Source organism: Tupaia chinensis, unplaced genomic scaffold (assembly GCF_000334495.1).
Source record: "Tupaia chinensis unplaced genomic scaffold, TupChi_1.0 Scaffold000207_1, whole genome shotgun sequence".
NCBI classification, from domain to species: Eukaryota; Metazoa; Chordata; class Mammalia; order Scandentia; family Tupaiidae; genus Tupaia; species Tupaia belangeri.
Window position 1 is genome coordinate 4,467,643 of NW_006159682.1, and position 4,498 is coordinate 4,472,140.

At 56.3% G+C, this 4,498-nt stretch overlaps 1 long non-coding RNA gene across 2 annotated transcripts in view; it reads left to right on the forward strand.

Moving 5' to 3' along the window:
- Window positions 1–399: 399 nt before the first annotated feature.
- LOC102492108 (uncharacterized) overlaps window positions 400–4,498 on the forward strand; it is a 10,398-nt gene continuing 6,299 nt past the window's right edge. Inside the window, exons 1-3 of one of the 2 annotated variants that reach the window (XR_334365.1) lie at window positions 400–493; window positions 600–853; window positions 1,654–1,768. This is a non-coding gene — a long non-coding RNA (uncharacterized LOC102492108). The remainder of the gene's footprint in view (window positions 494–599; window positions 854–1,653; window positions 1,769–4,498) is intronic. The other variant, XR_334364.1, reaches the window with a different exon arrangement.

Here is a 4,498-nt window from a genome sequence, read left to right on the forward strand (position 1 = left end):
AGGAGTGCCCCAGGCCAAACCTCCTGTTCTTTCCCACCACGGTGCAATCTGGAGGATACAGCGTTGCGACCAAAAGGAGGAGGCAGCCTCCAGATCCTGGGCGACCTTGGGCAGGCCTGTCTCCGACTAGCCCTGAAGCTTCCTGGAAGGCCAGGGCTAGTTGGGACAGCAGGCCAAGGCCCTGGCAGCCCTATCCGGCCCTGGGCTCCCGGAGGCCAGCGGGCCTCCGGGTGGCCGGGCAGCACCGTGGCCAATATTGACTTTGGTAAACACCATTTTGCACAGAGCACGGCGCGAGGGCGGGGGCGCCGTGACCCGGGGGGCGGAGGCAGCGGCTCCGCATTTAGACGAGGCCATTAGCGGCGATCGATGGCTGCGCCGCGCGCTCCGGCCGTTGGGCACTCCCAAATGAAGGTTAAGTTTGCTCTGCGCCCCGGCGCGGCCGGCCATGCGCCCGCATAATGGCCCCGGCCCAGCCGGCCCACGTGCCCAGGTTAGGTCGGCAGGGAGAAGGGCGGCTCTTTGGCCATACCCGGGCGGGGGACACTGTGTGGTGTGTCCGGGATGCCATGTGCGGTATACTGGCCTGCCTCACACAGGGTCACCCAGCTGGGCTCCCGTGGTTGCTGGCAGGTGTGCTGAGCCTCTGCCCTTGCACCCGGGCACTCCACTGAACGCGCGGTGGTGGACAGAGCCGGAGGAGCGCCCTCACCGCCGTGCATGAGAAGCCGGCCACCTCGTAGACGAAGCAAGCCGGTCTGGGAAGCAGGAGACCCGGGATACATTCCAGTCTGCCCTATCTGCTCGGCCAAAGCCCTTCCTCCCGCCCCTGGCTTGACAGCTCCTGAAACAGGTGTGGCGGAAGACCTTAGCCCTGGACAGGCAGGCTCTGCTCACACTGGGATGCTAGATAGCTGGGGTGTGTGAGTGCATGCACACGGACTGCGTGCACTGAGGCGGGATAGTTGCACCCCGTAAGACCATGACTGCCCAGGTGCTGCAGCAGCCCTCAGGGCAGGTCTGGGAAGCAGCAGCAGCAGCAGCCAGGCACAGGAGACAGAGCATGGGTCAAATCCCAGGTCCTCCCTGTGATGACTTTAATGGTTCTGGGCATTCTAACCTCAGTTTCCTCATTAGAAAAAGGGCCAGCCCCTGGTGTGGTGGTTGGAGCTACTGGATCCCTTGTGGCTGCACCCAGGGCAAGTGTTAAACCCCTGCTAGGGCGGGTCCTAGCAACTGCTGCTTGTCCTGGCGGTGGTGTCCAGGTGAATGCTACAGGAGGGACCCAGGGTCTAGACACCCACCAGCTGAGTATGCCAGGGTCAGAGGGAAAGGGACTGAGTCAGTCCCCCCCACTGGGAAATGAATGCCCCAGACAAGGTCTTAGCATACTCGTGGCCCAGTCCCATCAGTGCCCTAGGCCGATGGGCCCAGGAGCTCTGAGCAGAAGGGATGGGTGGGCCACTGCGTTAGGGAACATGTGGGGACATTTTGTCACAGCGGGCAGCCCAGAGACACTAATGATCCTCACAAGACAGCTGTCTGCCCCAATGCCAGCTGTGCCCAGGAGGGCTTGACCAGAGGCTCTGAGGAGCCAGGGGAGTGGATGGCCCCAGGGATGGGCGTGGCCTCCCTCCTGGCTCTTTCCTGCAGCCCCCACAGCCGATCCTGATTAGAGAAGACCCTGCCAGGCAGCTTCTCCCCCTGTGCCACGCAGCCTGAGCCTTTGTTCTTCCGGCGGATGAGGACCTTGGAGCCAGAGACGCAGGTGACCTGCCCAGGTGGCAACTCTGAGTCCCTCATTGAGAACCCAGGGTTCCCTAACTCCTTCCCAGGGCTCTGTCCAGTGCCCCTGCCCCTGGACACAGCAGTCCCCACTGCCAGCCAGCATCTTCCTGAACAATGACCTCACAGCGAGCCCCACCATTCGTTACCCGGCTGGGTCTCAGATGACCCCAAGGTAAGTTAAGGTGACCCACCAGGTCCCAAGATGCAGGGTCAAGGCACGTGTGCTTGTGCCACCTCCCTGGGAGGCCGAGGCTCTTCTATCACTGCCACTTTCCTTCGAGAACACAGAGGACATTGTTCTATCCTCGGTGACCTTGGCAAAGCCCCCCTGCTCCCTGGAGGTGAGCGCTGTGCTCATGGGAGGTGACAGTGCTTATTGTGGTTGCACTGCCTGGGTAACGGCACAGGAAGAGGCACCCCTGGAGCCTGAGCGTCACATCTTTCCCTCCACAGCCCCAGAGCCATTCTCTCTCCAGAAGCTTCCGTAAATGCGCCCCCAACTCCTTAGCCTCCTTTTCAGGATCAGCGGGTTTATCCATTGGGAAGCTTGGAATCTGAGCTACAAGGTCATGAGTCCAATCCCCAGAGTAATCAAAAGCCCAGAGAGGCACAGGCTCTCACGTTGGGTCACACAGCAAGGCTGCGGTCAACCTGAGCTGCTCTCCTCTCCAAAACGTACAGGATGAGTTGCAGGTGCAGGGCCGGGCAAGTCCCTTCGGCAAGTCCCTGGCCAAGCTTAGCCTCAGCCTGAACCGCAGCTTCCGCCTGCAAACCCACAGCAGGTCCTGGGACCTGCCCAGTAGACCTAGGTGAGGGCCTGGGCTATGAGGGCACTGTGTCAGACATTGCAGGGCCTAGAGATGGCAGGGAATGGGGCCTGCCCTGGAGTTCATGGGCTCAGAGGGGATAAAACATGATCAGAATTTTATTAAAGAAATATAAAGGCTGGCAGGTGGCATGGTGGCATTGTGGTTAGAGCATGGGACTCCCACATGGCCAACTGTGGTTCGAGTTAAAACTACCTCTCTCTCTCTCTCTCTCTCTCTCTCTCTCTCTCTCTCTCTGGTGACTGCACGTACCCTATAGAAAATTAAAATAATGATAATAATAGGGATTTGCAGATGGCATAATGATTACATAGCTGGACTTCTACAAATTTGACCACTGTTCAAGTCCCAGACCTGGCAGCTTAAAACTCACACTGGGCACTTGTGTGTGCCTGACCAAAGTCCCAAAAGTTGAATGGAGGAGAAGGCATTGCAGTGTGACCATCCCCCCAGTGGGTGATTTCTCACTTTCTGTTTCTCTCTCTGTCTCCGTCTCTCCAGCAAGTGCACACACCCTATAGCAAAAATCTCTCTAAAATAATAATAATAATAATTAATAAAATTAAATTTAAAATGTTGAAAAAAGAAAGATGAAGGCACTTCAAAACTTTCCTGGAAAAATAGAATTAAAATACAAATTTAGGGACCAGCAGATGGTGTCATGATTACGTTTCTGGACTCACACATAGTTAACTGCAGTTCAAGTCCCAGACCCAGTAACTTGAATCTCACACTGGGTACATGTGTCTGCGTGCTCAGGGTCCCAAGAGGAGAGGAGAGAAGGGACTTCAGTGTGGCCATCACCCCGGGGGGGGCGATTTCTCACTGTCTCTCTGGAAAGAACACATGCCCTATAGCAAAAATCTCTCTCAAAAAAAATAATAATAATAATACTACAAATTTATTTAGGTGAAAAAAAGTGCACCCATAACTTTTTCATAATATGCATCTTCCATGAACTTCTTGAAGACCCCAGGTATGACTGCTAGGCTCTGGGGATAGATGTAGTGGTGAGCAAAACACCCACGGTCCTGCTGTGGGGACACCGGGGCCAAGTCTAGTCAATATGCAGTTACAGATGAGGGAGTCGCTCCAGGGAACAATGAGCGCACCTAGGCAGCGAGGGGGACCCACTCTGAGGGCAGGAGAGCGTTGCCGAGGAGGTAATGCTGGAGGTGACATCTGACAAGCACAGGGGGATGAAGCAGACCAGGAGCGGGCCTGGAGCCGGGAATGGCATTGCTCACAGTGCAATCTGTATCCGAAGGCTCTTGGGTGGGGGTCAGCCCGGAGCATCCAAATAACTACTGATGGACAGAGCCCACTGCCAGCAGTCATGGTTCAGTGGGTATCGAGGTAAAGATGAACCCAGAAAAGTCAGTGAGCTTAGATGACACAGGTCCCTGGGAGCCCAGGAAGCAACCGGAGCCTGATCCTAAAAACAGCACGCCGTGGATGCTGCAGCAGAATGTCACGTGTTCTCAAGAGATCACGTGATGACAGGGGTGAGGATGGATTGTGGTGTGAGCACACGTGGAGAGGAAGGCCCAGTGAGGAGACGTCACTAGAGACCAGGCACAGGGCAACAGCTTGCACTAGGGGTCGAGATGGGCAGCGTAGATGGAGATAGAGTGGACAGGTGGGGGTGGCTCTGTGGCAGGCGAGGGAGGAGGAGGTTCCTTGGGCCGACTTGGTCCTAAAAGGTGGCCCTAGTTGGGTGCTGATGTTTGCACAGACAGGAGCCTGGGGAGGGGCGTTCTGCTGGCATTAAGTTTCCTTTAAGACACTGAATTGAAGAGGTCAAGTAGTGGCATATGTGGTTCTTACTTAGAAATGGAAAGATGGTCACTGAAGCCAGGGCCATGGGTAAGGTCATGCAGGGA